The following is an 18,746-nucleotide window of genomic DNA, read 5'->3' as shown; positions in this document are numbered from 1 at the left end:
TATGTATATTTCCATTCCGGCGTTACGAGGTGTGTGGGATGATTTTATATGCAAAGAGTAGTTTAGAGCTAATTGTTAATAATAGGATTGGTAAGGTGGGAATTCGCCCCGGCAGGCCGTCCAGCCACCCCCGAAAGCCTCGTTCGGCCCAGTGCGCGGCACCACCTCCACAACCCTCCGCGGCGCATCTCATTTGGCACTGGAGTCAGCGCGTTGCAGATCTCTTGCTGTCTGTCCGTCTGTCTGTCTGCCTCTATGACCGTTCGTACCGTCGGACTGTCCGTAGGTATGTACCTACACGTACGTGGCCCTCGCACCATTTCCGTCCGGGATATGAACGTATATATACTACGCGTCGGCCCGCGTACCTACACCGGTACGTACGTATTATTACGTATAAACGCGTAATTCTGAGTTATACGCCGGCCTTGTTAATGATAATTAAAACGCCTCGCTCTATACTTTTTGCCTTGGAATATTTTCTGAAATTCTCGCCGGATAATGGCGCCATCCGCGCGCCTCGCCCCTCGTCCTCCTTGCACCCACCCTTTGCCTTGCCTCCTTTGCCTGAGCTCGGTGAAAATGCCGAGTCCTCGGGTTACACGCGCTGCCCAAGGGGTAAAAAAAAGCCGGGAAATCACTCCGCTTTCCCTGTGTCCACGGATCGAATGAAGACAAGGTAGCGTGGACGATTCTGGCGATTCGTGGTAGCTTTTGCGGCTGATGCTTCCTTGTTTGTCGAACCACGGCGAACCTTGCTTCCCACTAAGCAACCTCGTCTGTGTTTCGCTGGTCGTTAAATTAATTAAAATTAATTAGAGGGGACGAAGATTGGTGAACTTATGGACTCGTTTCCTCGTAAGAGAAACAACGCGATGTTTTGCGGTAGTCTTTGATCACGTAGAATTGTCGAAGGATTTGAACGATTCGTTTGGTACAGACGTATGTATCGATACTTAATCTGTATTGATTCGTTCGTGCACTATACAGGGTAATTTATACAGTTAACTTATATAGTAAATTTGTTCTGTTAAGACTCGGCAAGTCACTCTTTCAGACTTCCCAACTGATAAATATTCCCCGACACAATTAGTATGCTGCAACGTGATAATGCCGGTATATTACGCAATTGCACAATGGCACTGGCGTAACAGCGTAGTTCAATAATGAATAATTCGCGGAATGGTCCGATGTACAAGCGACATTATATGGCCGAACACTTTCGCAGTAGTTTGCCACCGAAAAGGTTATTCGAAATTCAGCCTGTAATTGAATCCGTGTATAAAACCTACTGCGCATGTTCCAATGGTACGTAGAATATCGGAGAAACTTCAACTATATTTCAATGAAAGTATCTTACGTTGGGTACAACATCCGTAGTTTGGCGACAGGTCTTTCTGCAATATAATGTAAAGACGTTGAACTTTTGACTGTGAATCAATACTTGAAGGATAACACCGGCCTGGGTACGTCGTATAAAATATAGTAACCAATGGGATCCTCCATGGAGTAACTTCGTAACACAGCTACAAGCTTCGCTCCCTTCCATCTCTAACTCGTCAACATGAATATTCATTATTCGATGATATTTCTCCAGCATTCGCTGTCCCTGCATGCAAGACGCTCTGCCTTCTCACACATGATAGCAAAAGGCTGTCGCCTATTTAACAGCATCGGACCAGTAACAGATTGTTCACAAATGTATCGACATCGATACACTAGGACTATATCAACGGTATTCCGACATACACATTAGATGAAAAAAGGAACGAAATATATCAGCATAAATGTATTCGAACTTATTACCAACCCTTTGACAGTGCAATAAAGCGGAAAATAAAGCAAAATGATCTCTTCATCCTTAAAGCTTCTTCCATTTTTCCTATTACATACAAAAATGCCTACGTTCAACTTCTCATAGAAAATAAATAGCAATAATTACGTTAAACATGGTATTTAATATAAGAAATTTGTAATACCATATTTGTACCAAAGTTTTCTCGGTTTGCAGGGTTGAAAGGCTGAGCGTTACGTGTATTTTATATTTGAAAATATAGGTACATCACCAAAAAGGTAAGAATTACGTATTTAGAGGTTAATCTTCCCATTCGCGTGGTCCGTTCGTTCCTCAACAGATGCCCAGTTTCGATCTCTCTTTTTAGTTTCAACGAAACCACAGCAAGCAACAATCCGTTTAACGAAAGGTGATCGTTCACCAGAAAAGGGGTGAAACGCATGTCAACTGTCGGCTACGTATCACGGGACGTCATTATGCTGACTCGCTGGTCTAGGAAACGTAACGTGCACGTTTCTGTCGCGCAATTACATGTAGCAAGTGTGTTCACGAAGCGGAGAAAGGGAGAAAGGCAGAGCGTAGGTGATGGACGGTCGAAAGTCAGTTGATTCGTGGTTCGGCGGATGCTGGCCCACAGATGGCAGTGGTTTCTGTTGAGAATGGGTGTTGAGGTTAATAGGCGGCGTAAGGAGGGTAGCTTTAATGCGAGTCCGCTCTGAAATATTTAAGTTCAGACCGAACCGCCACGTTCAGAATCTGCGCCGCTCTAGATCCGCCGGCCTGTATCACGATTTACGGTGTGTACGTGAAACGCGCGCTACTCACCCCGGACACCCAGAGTTCGAGGCTAGATAGGGTTAGCGGATTAATGAAAGCCAATTCGCTGGGTCTGGGGAGCCGGCCCTTTCCTTCTCGCTCTTCTAACGTCACCGCGCCATAAACAAGCCCGAGAGATTTGGATAACGAACGAGCCTTCCGTTGATATCGAGCCTGCGCAACCTACAGTCTTCGAAACAGGTACGTAGCATATATTGTAGTTGCAACTAGGTTCGGATATATTTTTTGATTTTCTTATTTAAAAGCATCTGTTATCATCGATCGTGTTTGCATATTCTGCTGCCATACGTAAGTTTATAATTATGGATAAATTTTGATCTTCTCGTATGAGTTAGACCGTATTGGTTTGAGTGAAGAAGAAGCTATGTTAAGGAATACCTAGGAAGAATATTTTGTGGTGTATCATTGAAGCAGAATTGTCATTTTTCTTGCGTTCTTTTAAGATTGCTATCGTAAAGTGTCGAGTAGTATAGAACCGCTATAACCAGACACATTCTGTGGTATTTGTTGTACGGAATTAGTAACTTGTCTTCGATATCACAAAATATATCAGTGGAAAATATGCAAATTAGAATTGCAAAAATTGTAACATTCGCGTAATTTACGTAATTTACGTTATTTACGTTCTTACGAACATACGATTATTTTGTTTCTAGGACAGTAATAGATAAGAAAAAGGCATGAAGCTATTCGATATATTTTTTTTGTTTAGAGCTCTACCGTATAACTTTTTCGCGTATTCAAATAGTAAACAATTATAGAGGTTTTGTGTGTTAGAATTATCTCAGGCCTTTTTTTATAGTCGGAAATGCTTCGAAATGTGGAGATACACCGTCATCGTCATCGTCGTCGTCATTGTTATCGCTTTCCTATGCTATTTCATTACTTGAAGCGCGCACAATATCGAATATAGTACATCGTCACATAGATTATAGTGTTTATCGAGTTGAGCTACGTACACGCTGGTACAAGCAGGGTTCATACTAAACGGTGCTTAGACGTGTCATAAGCGAGATGACCTAAAATCTTACGCTATCGACGAAAGATTTCATAAATAAATATAAAACAGTAATATAAAATATTTAATATAAAAACAGAAAAAACTGTAAAACTTCTCTACATAAATAATGGATGTAAATAGAATTAAACAGAAGTATAGTTATACTTTTATCAATATTTGAGAACTGAATTTAAAAGATATATTGAAAAAGAACAAGTGATACAGGAATTGATGAAAGGAAGAGTAAATTGAGATTGAATAAACATGATAGGATGATTCTAAAGATGACGAAACTATTTTGTTCAATAAGATTTTCAATTACGTATGAGTTGTGTCTGTTTAAAATATGGCAAACAAATTATTTTTTAATATATTCCTCTGTTTAATAATGTAGTCTACCGAGCTTTTATATAATACATAATGTTGCATTCGAGCAAACGTTTTCTGAGAAAATCTGGTAAAAAGATCTAATATCTCTATATTAACCGTTTATCATGTTTTGTGCGAAATTCTCGGAGTATGTGTAATTCTGAAAGTAAATATGGTACAACCAAGATGTTATAAATTAAAATAGACATGTTATTTCGCGGTATCATTTAAATTTGGAAATAGAAAAGGGGGATCTGTGATCACTTATTCAATAACAAAGATAGAAATAACAGTCTTTTACTGAAAAATATTTTCTTAACAGTAGCTGGACATATTCTTAAGATGAAAGAATTGTGTATAACTTAATAGGTCCAAAATATTTCCTAAACTTTATTCACTTTATTTGATTCTTCCATCCCCGAATTTCTTCCATTCTGTAGCTACTTATTTCCAAGAAAATAATCAACGTTGCTGTTCTTAGATTTCTGAAAAAACATGATGCAGCAATAGTAGCAAAAATTGTGAACACGTTGCAAGTTACATGAGAATACTTGATCGTGTAGCAGCGTGAATTATCGTTGAAACGATTCAATTTGGAGCGAAAGTAAAGGCAGAAGGAGCCACGACACTGCATAAGTAGTTTATTTGTTAGCACAGACCGTTAATCCGATGTCTAAGGGACTAGAAAATGTTCAGCAAGGGCGATAAAGGTTCGAATTTCTTCGAAAGGGCGACGCTTAGCATATCGTAAAAGCGTTCCACGGCTTTCCAAGGGAAGGGGAAGAATATGTACATGCCTTTCGTATCGCTCCATAAAGATTACTACCAGTAGGAGACTTTATTGTCACGCGTTATAAATGTGAGCCAAATATTCGAATGGTATTTTTATTCGTGTCGTATTTCGAGCGGAAGGATTTGAAGAAAGCACGAAAATAAAGCAAAGACTATCATTTGACTGGTCCTAATGTGGCTTTATCGTAGACGATATTGTCCAAAATCTCGACTTTTGCGACCACGTTTTGCAAATTGTCAAAAATCTTTCACTGTTGTTCCTTTGATTCTTCGAATCGTAGAAATTCCATCGATATTTTAATTTCTGTCCAAAGTTTTATCTAAACGAAAGCTGGTATTTTATAGAGTTTTAATAAATACTCATTAGCATTTATTTTTCGAAAATTTCTTATTAAATTTTCCTTAGACGCTTCTGTTTTGGGATAATATTAAATAGAAAAGAATCAATAGATAATAAAAATCAGGTACAGGCGCGGAAATAAATTCCAAGGATTATACGATATACGTATTATATAATAAATTTTGCTCTCAGCTTTCTCGCTGATACGTTCGAAGAGAGGGCAGATTGTACACGGAAGATTTCGCATTCCTAAAGTTTTCATTTGATTAGAATTTCGTGAAAATAGCTCGGACTACCTTTCCTAAGAAAATTTTCCAACGAAGGGTAGTCCCGCCACAATAGGAATACGACTATTTCTTAGGGTATTAAGTGCACTCGTGACCTTTAAGATTAATAACAATAATAATATACGACGTAGTAAGAACGCGGTGAAGGGAGTATAAGTCAGTTGCGGTAAAGGGAGGGGTAACTTTCGAAGCCAGATACAAATTACAGCTCATTTTTATGCCATTTTAATATCGCCACGCGTCATTAAATATCCCCTTGCTTTGCCACCCCTTCACGGCCACCCCCAACAGACGACGTCGTTTTCTGTGCGCGTATTTTCGTGGCGAGGAATGAAATATTCGTACGCACCCATTAGCGTCTCGAAGGCGGAAACCCATGGAACGACCTGGATCGCCTGGAAGAAACGTTTCGTCGGTGAAAAATCGGTTCTTTCGGCGATTGGCTCGACTTTGTTCCATTCTGTACCTGCGTCGATAACGAACAATCGACCAGACATGAAAATGTAGAAGCGGATTTTTAATCAATTGCACCGAAATATTGAAATATTCGTCCATTTTTCTTATTGACAAATACTATTTCGCTATTCGTGTATCAAAAATATTTCTAAACCACTTTATATAGATAATAAATATACTTAATAAATATAATAAATATATTTAATAGGTTTATCTGTTTTAAAAATATTTGAATACATCATACTCTACCACACCATCGACTTAAGTAGCTTGTTGCAATAACGATACACGAGGCAGTGAAGATTCGTAAACGTCGCTAATTTCAGCAGACGCATTTTCTTTCGCATTCCGGCCATAAAGCTCAATTCTTTCCTGAACGCTTTCGCGAAAAGTCATTCGCAATTCCGCGAGCGGAAGCAGCCGCTTTTATGCTCGTATCGCGTTTGAAGTTATGCTAATTCGCAAAGCGAAAGACCTTCAGCTCGTTTTCCCCCTTTTTTCCACGACCATTTCTCTCTCTCTCTCTCTCTCTCTTCCCTTTTCCTCTCCTTTCTTTTCCTCCTATGCTACGTATTTTTCAACTTGAAGTATTGTAGTCGCATCGAACATATTCATAACTCGCATTTAAGGACATGTCACTCGGCCTTTTTACTTCGACCAACAGGCCAGCGCTACTAGATGACGATTTTATGCCAGCTTTTACGAGCTGGAAGAGCACACTTTGAATCAGGATTCCTGGAGTTACGGGGGGTCTCAGAAACAGCTCTTCCAGAGCGGCGGTGACACAGACGGGACGGATTTCAACTTTTATTCCAGAACGTAGCCGTAACTTTGTTCGTACGTGGCTAGCTTATTTTTACCCCTCCGCTCCTCTGGTCGGCTTAATTCGCCTTATGGTGAACTCGCCGCTTCAGATGAAGCACACCGGACTCTCAGAACCGTCCCCTGAACGCATCTCTGTCAATAATCCTGGCTCTCCAATGTAAACCGCCCTCCGCGTACCTTTTGTTCCGTGATTTTAACAGCCGTGCAATTAGTTTTGTAGCAACTGCTCGAATCGTCTCTCTGCAAATGTTGAATACCCTTCGTGTCGTGGATCTGATGACTATGATTTATTTTCTCCTGTTTCGGAGTAATATTACGAATATTGTTAATCGTAATTTTCAAAATCACAAGAATTCTCTTTGACAAGTTGTTGATTATCTAAATGACGAACATACTTTTTGTGAAATTAATTATAAATTTTAGTGTATTATCTTTCCCGTAAAAATTTTAAAGAACAGCTGTTTCTATTATTAATAATCGATAAAAAGAAACGTGTTTCATAGGTAGGAAAAATCTTCTCCTGAAAGGGATCATTTGGAGTCTTCAAATTCCGCGTTTCGTTAAATTATTCTCCAAATTTATTTCGTCGCCAGTCTTTTTCGACTTTTTGCTCTTTTGTTCAAATCTCGCCATGTTTCGCGAACGACGAATTCCAGCGATTTGCCGCGAGGATGGCTACCTTTTACCGAATCAGTGAATAATTCGCATAATCGAAGCTTCTTGAAGGTCGCACGACTGGATTCTGACTTCCTTATGAGGGTGGCAAAGCACCGAAGGGTAGTTCTGCGTGGGGGTCAGATTGGGGTGAACTGTTTCGTGATAGTTGGGACGATCTATGAGCTAGAATTCGCTGAGAGACCATGGAAGGGTGGATTTACTAGTCCGTCTTGTGTTCGCACTACACAAATCCAAGTGACCGTTCGGCTTCTCTGCCAGCCCCTTTCATCTTGTCTCTTGGCGAATAACTTACACCAGCTGAACTATTTCCGTGTCGTCGGCCAAGAATCGCTCGTAGCGTTCGATGTTTTGCCGGGTATAAATTTTGCATCGAGGAAAATGAATGGATTACAGAGCATGGCGATTTATGTTCTAAGATATAACCGCTGTGGAGCGAAATTTGTGGCAGTACATTGGGAAGCGGTCTACAGTATCAGCAATCGTTCAGTTGTTGGATTAAGTTTTCAATTTTCGTGCAAAGGATATTAACTATCAGAGAGGGTTTTAGAGTAGCCTACTTTTATAAATTTCTTCCTACCATTAGTAGTCTGTCGCTTTTTACAATAATTTTTCGCTTTTTAAATTATTCTTGGTACGTATTTGAATGTTTGTGGAACTTAAATATTAATTGTTTGTAATTATAGACATAATTACAATTTTCTATATCTATCTATAATTCTATGAATATCAATCTATAATTTTAAGTTGATTATATTTATGAACTATTATCAATGTTTAAAATTTTCAAAACGCTTCCAACTTTCAAACTGATTCTACCAAATGTGATTGTTTGAAGCCAACTTTTATTTACAAAAAGGAAAAACCAATTTAAACGCCTGATTTAGGAAATTGATCGTATAGCGCAGCAACGAATTTTCCCACATTTGCACTATTTTCTCAGATGCATGAAAATATACCTATCCACGATGAAGTAAGAAGTTCGTACATAATATTAAAAAATGGCTACATTCCCAACATACCAACGCTAATGGAATCGATACGCGGTGATTAAAGCCGCCCCAACTCCTCCAAGTAATAACAAAAAATGGCGGACCGATTTCTTTTCTCCCCCTGTGTTGAACTACCTATAGCTCAGAAACGTGGTGTCTCGAAAAGAAAAGCGACGCTCGTTAGTTTCGTGAGAAATTAATTATTTGGCCGCCATCGCCACGGCCGCGCGAGTAATGGTGAAAAATGTCTGGATTGTGCAGGATTACATCGGGAACTGGTGGAGGGCGGGAAAAGTGGTGCGCGACCGGGCTTGCAGACGAAGGAAAAGAATAAGAAAGGAATGTATCGGTGTGGCTCGTTACACTTAAATTGGAGGGAATGACTGAGTGGTCTCATTATTCACCGCGTACAATATAGAAAAAGACTTTCGACTTCGTGGTTCACCTGAGCAACGATTCCCGAGACCTGATATCTGACACGACCGGTTCATAAAGACTTCTTTTGTGCAGTTCGGATGAATTAAGTGCGGTCACAATGTCGCTGCTGACTCCATGGTCGATGTAATCAGGCGTTGAAAGGTTTCGCTGCTCGGGTTCGCGCGCGTTCTTCAATCCTCGGACCTGGACTGTTATTTTTTCTGAAATTCCTTTCACCAGCGACTGTGTTCTATGCGGATCCTCGATGACAAAGGGTAACAAGGTAGCGATATTTATTATGGCTGGTGAAAATTGCCAATGGCGATGGTAGACATAGAAGGTTTCTTATTTTATTTCATTCACTTAATGTTACGTTTTAGCGATTTCATCTATGAGTTGTCAGAAATTGAAAAGTTGGAATAAAAGAGGATTTTCTCAAGAGGGAAAGTTGAAAACTACTTCACTCTGATGTTGGTTATATTTTGATACAAATGATTCAAAGATAAATTGCAATGTCTAAAATAATATCCACGCGTTTAACAGTCACCGGTAGGCCACGACAGTCAGACTTATTCGACGCGTTGGAATCCACATTCTTTCAACGATATTTTTTAATATCATTTTAGGAAAATATTTCCTCCGATATCAATATTGTCCTTCATAAACAGATGTTCTAAAAATTCGAATTACAATATCTGCGAGATACGTTCCTTAATACGGTACAATTTTCAACATATGGCGATACGGCTGAAAACAAAAATGGAACACTCGATAGAGAAATAGCCAATAAGCGGATCCACGTAAAAGGTAAAAAAAGAAAAAGAGCATCGAACGAGAAGAGTTTGGCATAGGGTGGGTGACATTAGCATCCTCTATTAAATGTCGTTTACCCAACTCGTTGGCACGACAGCCTTTAACCCTCTCGGTACCAGCAAAACCGCCAACGTCGAGGAATAGGTTGGAGGTAGTTTGAGCCGACCGGCGGTGGCTGCTACTCTAAGATCAAGTGCTGTCCAGTGCCGCACTAAGCCAACCCCTCTAACGTTCGTCCAGTCGACTGGAATCCAGGAAGGGGTAGACTGATAAACCAACCACTCCCGTCCCTCTTGACCGGATAAATTCTTGCGGCCGGCCGCTCAAGTACAGTGGCTGTCACTGTTCGACCTGGTTTCCGATGTTGGACGACACTGTTGACTCTTCATCCCCCGGCTGTCAGTCCAAAACTTTGCAGGGACGATCACGAATCGCTAGTTTCCCATGTTTTCATCGTTCATTGTGTCCTAGTTGTTAATTTCCTCACTAGGCTACGACGATTATTTAATGCGTAAAGTGATAAGGGGAAAATTGAAAGTTTCGTTGGTGAAAGAGTTCTGTAGAGACGTAGAATCATAGAACCATAGAATGGTAAGATGGAGTGGAAGAAACATGAAATATAGGTATTATTATTTGATAGGCGTTTTAATAATCGCGTACGTAAAAGCTACGCATTTTTATTAAATTCGTTAAATTCTAATTCCCGACCAAGCAAACAATAATTACGCTAACGCAACGTAAACGCAGATTAATCAAGTATAGCGCGCAACCATCCTAGTAGCGAGTCGCGTGACTGCTTGCTCCGTGCAACGAGATGACTCGAGTTTTTCTTTGATAGCTTTATAGCGGTCGGATCTCGAAGAGAGTATATCCGAGGGAAACGCGACCCAGAAGAGACTCGAGACGTCTATAGATCCACGCTCGCTTCCGGAAGCACATGGGGGACGTTAGTGTTGCGAAGGGGTGCTCGATCTCTTCTATCCAATTACCACGATCTTCGGCCAACGGCGACAGCGACATCCGGTAACAATGCTCTTGACTTTCTCCACTCACCCACTTAACCTCGCTTCCACTCTTTCTCTTCTTTTTTCCTCTTTTCTTTCTTTTTTTTTCTTCATCGCTTTCCCTGTTCGATCTCTTGTCTCTTCGCTCGTATGTGGTCTGCTTTCTAAGCGAATTTTCTTCAACTTGACCCAATACTCGTTTAGGTTCGAGTATGTCGCCCATGGGGTGCTGTACGACGTGGACAACTTCTCTCGATGACACGAAAGGGTCACGCGAACGTAGCTTCCTCCCACGTGACGATGTCGTTCTCACGATAGGTGAAGCAACTTCGGGAAATAGCGGTCGGCCACTGTGTAGATCGTATTCAGAATGCATTTCGGGAAACAGGCTGTCTCCAGAGAGCGCTTCGATGTTCTCCTATTTGCTTATGACACGCCATGTTAAAGTGACGACTCGTTGAACAAGCGATGAACTTGACGATATATCGGTTGGAACGGTTGACCTGTGTGGCCAGCTTTTATTCGATGAAAGTTTTACCAGAAGCCAAGAATATGTGCGGCCTCAGGATCGCTTTTCTTGCTGTAAATTGAATTGTCGATTATTTATGTATAAAAGCTTGCGTGTATGTGTGTGTGTTTTTTAACATGTTTTTCATGTCGTTATAATCGGCGGATGTAAAGTGTTCATTGGATAATCAGATTTTCTCTGCCATACATTGTTCAGGAAGTAATAAAAATATCGTACAAGTGTCATTTTTACGTAGTAGTTGGAAAGAAATTAATTTTCTGATATTTCTTTGTTATCTACTCAATTCGTTACTACGCGGCAAAACACTAAAATTAAACGGAATTAAACGATTATGTTAAACCGAGAACCTTTTGGAGCTATCGTTTATCAAACATTTTCTCATTGCTTTTCGTTGTCTGTGATAAGGTATAACGCATAATTTAGTCACTAAAAGTACTTTGTTACGTATAAGAGTAACAAAATTCTGATAAATCACAATTTATTACTTTTAACATTTGTAAAACTACTATTAATTTGTCGTAGAAGGAACAAGTCGCGTTACATACTGGCCGGTAATTCTCTGGAAATTGGTGGCTCGATTGTATGAGTTGGCGCACTTTTGATTTATTCTAATTGCTATTTCGATAATGGAGGCGGGGTGGCGAGCACTCTCGCAGCTTTTGCATTCCCATTATCGAACTCGAGGAATACAATCGCATTCCAGTTAAGGTAACGTCCAGCGCCAAGGTTTCCAGTAATTATTAGTTAATTTGCCGTTAAATCTTCGCTGACCGCTAAATTATCGCCAAAGCAAGACTCTGTGAGTAAAGGGCGTACCCTTATAGCTGCTATGGTACCGTTATTCTATAGTTTCTCTTCTACCCTATCTTGTAAACGATTTTCCAAATCAGCGCGCGTATCATTCTATTCCATGTTAATTGTAATATTCTATTAAAAAATTTGCGTTAATTATAATTTTCTATTAAACATATATTTTTAAAACATTTAGACACTGGGTGCGCTTACCACGAAATTTTGTTTCGTATCTATAAATGTAGATATTTTAAAATTCACATGTACTCCTTTATTATCCCATCGTGTTTCTAACATCGCAAAACAAAATTAATCTCCATGCAAAAATCAATATTAAGTAGAATTGGCTGACAACTAAGTAACCTTAATATTTCTATAAATATACATAATGTGTACAGAATGAAACTGTCCCTATATTTTTGTTAATTTTCTGTGACTGATTGTCAGTTTCGTCGCAAGTATAAAAATGGCAATGAATGAAATTTATGAAAATAAAGTGTCCTGAAAAACATAATTTTTATTTAAATGGAATTAAATTCGAATTCATAGTTCTTAATCCTCGAACCTAATTTAGGAGGCTGCTGATACGGGAAAGACAGATTCCTGACAAATGAACCGCAAACCGACTGCTGACCAAAACCACTTGAGATTGTCGCTCATGTTTGAACGTCACGTATTGTTTTGCGCGTCTCAGAGAACCACGAATCTGGAATTAGTTTGTCCCTGAAAACCGCCATGGACAATGCGTTGGTTTTCTCTCGACAAATCCTCCATGTACATCTTCTGTAATTAATATGTTTTTCTACCGCGATACTTCATTTCTTCATGGGAAATAAAACATGTAACAAAGCATAAATAATATACGATAAAAGGAAAGATGGGTGATATATAGAGAAGAGACAAAGCATCTTCTTTGGTCAAGAATGAAATTCTGATTTAAACAAAATAAGTATTGCAATATTAATTAGGAGGAATTAATATATAATAATATATAATATAAATTATAGTATGTATATGTTACAATATATGTACGATAATATACATGCTAACAATATACAGGCTAGCAAATATTTTTCTAAGGAAGCCACATACAAATTTTCACTTACCCAGTGACCACATGTTATATGACTTTTGAGGTAGCAGATCTTAAATTCTGCATAAGGCAAGTGAGTGATGCGTTACCATTATTACCATCGAAATTTGTTGCGTACTTTTTGTCACGTGGGGACATCGAGGAACGCGGTGAAAGAAGATGAAGCGAACGGATCTGAATGGCTCCCCGGGGCACCAAGTTCGAATCCCATTACCGGACTCGCGTCCGTTAAATAGGTCTCGCATCGTCAACCGGAAAATGTACATATAGACCGTAGTTTGTCTCGTGTGGGAAAAATGTTCTTGTTCACCTCACTATGGAAATCGATGCGAATCCATCGAGACCTTCTGAAGACGGATGTCTCGAAGTCGCTTGGGGTACGTGCAAGATCCCTCGGATCGAAGCATAAATCATGATTACTCGATCTTCGAGATCATGCAAATTTTATTTCACATCTTTCAATTATTTTAGTCCATGGTGTTTCGAAAAATCCGCGTCAGTGTTTTATCGTTATTTAAAAGTTTCGATACGTTTTATATGCACAAGCTGAATACTTCATTCAGTTGTTGATCCTTTCAAAAAGGAATATTTTTTGTTTACTATATATAGAAATATATAGAAAACGCAGGGAAAAAGTACAAACTTCTATCGCACCAATTCCATCATGTATTTATCAAATTAAACACCAATTAATTTACAAAGACTTGGAACTTAAAAATCTCCTCTGGGTCCGAACGTAGTCAAAGGTATTGACCAGGTTTTGCAATGTACATGTTCATCTTTATGTGTTTCTTGTAGAAGCTTATTTACGATATACCGTTCGATCCGATTACGATGGTTACATGATAATCTAAGAAATCATCACGCGAGGCAGGAATGAAATTTTAAACGGAGCATTAGCAATTTTTCTGTGATTCTGATCATTCATAATTAAATCGAGAGGACGAAGTGCGTCCCTAAATGCCACACCCCTGCTCTCTTAACAGATCTCGCGGAAAGAAAAGCTCGGCCGTCTCGAGTTTTTCCCTACGGCGCGGCGCGGTGCGGCGTCTCGGTCGTCTCGCTTTTCTTCTCGTGGCCCCGTTCCACCGTGTCACCAGCCCGCGTAACTCTCCGTTGTCGAGCGTTGCGAACGAAACGAAAATAAAATGTAAGTGGAAATTTATCGCCCCGGGCGATAGGAGACGTTTCCGTACTTTTAAATATTTTATAAACTTTCTTCTTCTTCGTAGTGGTCGTCTTTTTCTCGTTGGAACCGTAGTACCGGTGGAATCGCACCGGGAAAGCCGTGACGATGGAAATGAGAGGGACAGGAACAAGTGGAACGACTTAGGAACGGAATGAGCTCTCCTCCATCCTCTTGTCGATTTTTTACTTCCTTACTCCAGGGAGCCGCGTTATATGCATACTATATATCGTAATGTTATTAAAACTTCTAAACGGCAATGGATTGCCAACCAAGTAACATTTCCCTTTTCCTGTATCCCCTGTTTCGGCCGATGCGTTTTATTATTAAAACCGCATTTATATTAGGCTACCTTTGGTCCGCCAAGTCGACCAACTTCAAACAACCTGTTCAACATTGTCCCTGTATACGCGATATCAATGTGTCGAAGAACGATAACGAGAATCACAGAAGCCACGGATATTATCCTTCTTAGGCAAAATTTCATTCCGAGCAAATTCTGTTTTAATATTACGATTCTGTACCGAATAATACCGTGGAAATGTTATTGCTTCTAACAATAATTTTCTTATTCTTCACACAGTATTGGACAATAATAAAACATTTAACTCTATTTCTTTAATTTCATTCATTTCTGCGGTGAACTTTCATCTATGATAGCCTCGATGGGTTCAAATGGAAATTAAATGCATTAACATACATACATATTGCACCAACTACGTTGAACGATAAGACGTTGAACAACGAATGCGTAGTATTCGAAACAGAATAATGGAAATTGATGTCGATCGATTCGTTCGGTCGACCGAAAGTTGTCGTATGTAAACACGTAACTTTCAGTAACGCGATCGACATTCGACGAGAACGACGCATTTCTCGACGCGTGAATCTCAGAACGCAACTGTTCGTAATTATGTCAGGCAAGGAAACCTGTATTTGTATTATTTGTAATTTTATTGAAGTATTATTAAACTATAATTATTTCCAACTAAATTACTCTCTATTTTATTATTAATATTCTGTATTTTATAACTAATTATTCTTACAAATTATCTGTATAAAGTAATTAAAGCTAAGTTAAAGATAAGATAGAGAGGTATTAATAATTAACTTCTTATCAAAATCTATTCGATTAAATTTTCCGCTAGTTTACTCGAATAATTAACATTCTGGTGTAATAAGTAAATTATATCGCAGTTTGTCGTGTTTTATCACTGTTTTGTTTACCGACCTATGAAGCTAACGATCGCATTTTTCGTTCCGCAGGACTTAATTGGCAGTTTCGAGTGTGCAGAATGTTTATCGACGATCATCGAAAGGTAGGATTTCAATTATCAACACCGATTATTCCGCGAATTATTATTATTACAAGCCCTATTTACATTTTTACGGTTAAAAATGAGAGACTATCTGAACAAGGAAATAATAAATTAGCGAGAAATCTCCATTATGAATTAAAAGGGTAGTAATTAAAGAGACATTCTAAACGCCGGTTCCTGATTAATGCGTTTGATACATTCGAAACGTAGAATCGCATAAAAATGTATGTACATTGTCGAATATCTGGAACGGTCGAATTAAAATAATTTCGTAGAATCAATTTTTAACGAACGAGTTGCATTTAATAGACACTTGATAATTGTTAATATTTGTCATAATATATATGTATATGGTTAAATATATTTTTGTTTCTTCTGAATAAATAAAATATTACCTGTATGATATAATTAATTATATGCGCGTTTCCTTGCATGCAACGTGTATATATTAATATTTATGTCTTTAACATGTACATGGATATTTAAATTGATTTCGTGGAAGATTTTTTATTATCTTTCATCTTACATCGTACAAGTAAAGCAATGCTTCCTGAAGTCATTTATCGCAATCTGGGTCATTTTGTTATCACGTTCATGTTGAAAACTATAAAGACGTAACGACTCGATCGTAAAGAAACATGGATGCTTGATTTTAAGTATAATATATATACTTATGCATATAAATATTATTTATTGCCAAATGGTTGATACTGTAACATTAGACTTTCGCAAGTTATTAATCAGATAAATCTATTCGTTTTCAAAGAAATTTGCTTAAAATTCTAATGCATCTTTATTTCTATACAACACTATCTTTAAAAAAAAAAGAAAAAAATCTAAAGAAGTTTTATCTAAGAAAATGTTTTCGTGTAAGTTGAAAAAAGATGCGATTGTGAAAAATTATCTATTCTCAAATCGATTTCCTGAAAAATCTATTTTCCTTAATCTACTTACTCTTTTATTAAACTGGTTGTTTCTATCTATTTTATCGATTACTGTTATTACGTTTGAATGCACAAGACTTACACAACAATCCTACTCATCCTTTGTAGTTAGGAGGCTAATAACTCGAACTGTATATTTTGTTAAATATGGAGAGCTTTGGCTTTTATTCGTCAGAGTGCCGACTGCTAAATTGTAAAATTCGTATAAAGCGTGATCCTCAGTATTATACATGGAAGAAAAGTTGCAATGTTCAAAAGCGTGTTCCTGTTCCTCGGCCCAATTTGTATTTCGAAAGCTCGGGCTGGTTCATGTTACTTTTCACTTGAAACGTAAGAACATGTTTACACTGGCGTAATTAATTATGTAATAGAAGGGGAAGCACGGCGGTGGAGCGCGTTTGAATTGTATCTTTTGAGGCGGAAATATTCTTCTCCGTTCAGGAGAGATGTGTTTAATTCATTTTAATTAAACTTATCTTTTAATATCGTACTGTGCGTGCGTGACTTTGTTAATTGAACAGCGATGTATGTAGAGCCGCGTGTAACGTGTACAGTGTGTACGTGTAATAGAAGCATTTCTTTCGAAGGATTTTATGACTGAAACACAATGACGTCTGTTATACATATACGGAATATCGCTCTAGCCATGCTTTATTACTTTAGACAATTGGAAAATTCAGTAAAACCTCAGCACGTATGATCTTATTACGTCTGAATATTTCGTGGGTGATATTTAGCGATCGAGATTGAGATTATTTAGGTGCAAGATTTATTCCACTTTATTAGGCTTCATTGCCAACTTTTAATTTTCCATTTTTATTCAAAGTTTTACTCACATTATAACGCAAGAAAATTGCTAGTTTGTAGGCTATAATGCACCGATTTAGGTTACACCGATGATAAAATGTACGTCATTCGATAATTCGTGAGCTTTATTTTAACGTAACGTTTTACAATAATTAATTATCTTAATGTAGATACCATAGCAATCATCTGTCACGATCACCCACGCCAGGCTAGAATTCGCGTGTCATTCAACATAAATAGGGTTTCCATATCGTCAGTGGTATTTGGTAGAAAATAAAGAGCGGTATTTTATCGGTTTGGACTAGATAAGGAAATTGCTAGCGTAGGGATTGGATAAAGAGAGGCAACGATGATGGGAAAGGGAATTGAATTTCTTTCTGGCGCATCGATTCCTGGCATACTTGATAATAGGTAAACGACTTGGCGGAATAACTCAGTAAGGGCTTTTGGAAAGTGATGAATATTTGATGCCAACCTATCAGCGCCTTTCAATATGAATATTCGGAAATTGACAGCCTCCCTTGCTCTGTATGTCCCGATCTTGCCGCTTTTTCACCGTACACAGCCAACCCCCGATGAATATTCCTCGGCAACGCGGATCAAGCGGCAAGGGCTGGATAAGTAATAAGTTCCTTTTTATCGCTTTCGCCAACTAATAAGTTCCCTTGTCTCTTCGTGTTCCATCAAACGTCCTGAATTATTAAAATCGACGAGTCTCCTTCGTCACCGTTGATTTCGATACTTGACACTTTCCTTTCAGACGCTCTTCGAACCTTGCACTTTACTCTTCCTATTTCATTATTACATCAAGCAACGATTCGTATAATTTTTAATTCAGAAAATTTTCATTCGTTGAATCTGTCGTTAAAAATGTCAAGTGGCTTATACGTTTATTAGGCGAATTAATTCTGTTTCGTTGTGTAGGCTGGTGTCACATGTTTTGAATTTCTAATAACATTCATATTGTAAGTTTAAATAGTTGAAATTATTTCTAAATAGATTAGTTTAAATCATTTTTAAATAATTTCCAAATGTAAGAAGTTGATCGCTATTAGATTAGGCTTGAACAAAAATATACGAAGGAGAATTAGGCGGTCAATTACTGTTTCACTTAAGATTTCTCTAACCTGGCATTACTTCGTTAACTATTAAACAAGCGTTAAAGATAATGAAATCTTTAAAAATACAAGGAAGGAGCTTGTAATTACATTTAGTAACTTCTCTGTGCCGATCGTAACAGCATCACGAGATCATGCACAGCACGGAACGCAACACGACGGAACGCTAAATTATGAGAGTTGGTGTTAACCTTGTAGCATCCTCCCGTACCGCAAGATACGTGTCCTGTAAGGTGAAGGGAACCAGTGGACGGTATAGTCAGATTGCTTTTCGATAAGGAATAATTAAAAATTTTCTCGTTTAAAGTAGCTAATTCCATTTCTGCATCGTGGCAACGCGGGGACGGTTGGTAACC

At 38.5% G+C, this 18,746-nt stretch overlaps 1 long non-coding RNA gene across 1 annotated transcript in view; it reads left to right on the top strand.

Moving 5' to 3' along the window:
* Nucleotides 1-18,746, top strand: part of LOC143303169 (uncharacterized) — a 216,123-nt gene that overhangs the window by 51,243 nt on the left and 146,134 nt on the right. The window contains exon 3 of the long non-coding RNA XR_013059217.1: nt 15,469-15,521. This is a non-coding gene — a long non-coding RNA (uncharacterized LOC143303169). The remainder of the gene's footprint in view (nt 1-15,468; nt 15,522-18,746) is intronic.

The sequence above is a fragment of the Bombus vancouverensis genome, chromosome 9 (genome assembly GCF_051014615.1).
Source record: "Bombus vancouverensis nearcticus chromosome 9, iyBomVanc1_principal, whole genome shotgun sequence".
Lineage (NCBI taxonomy): Eukaryota > Metazoa > Arthropoda > Insecta > Hymenoptera > Apidae > Bombus > Bombus vancouverensis.
The sequence above is the reverse complement of the archived record's forward strand: the minus strand, read 5'-3'. Positions and strand labels throughout refer to the sequence as shown.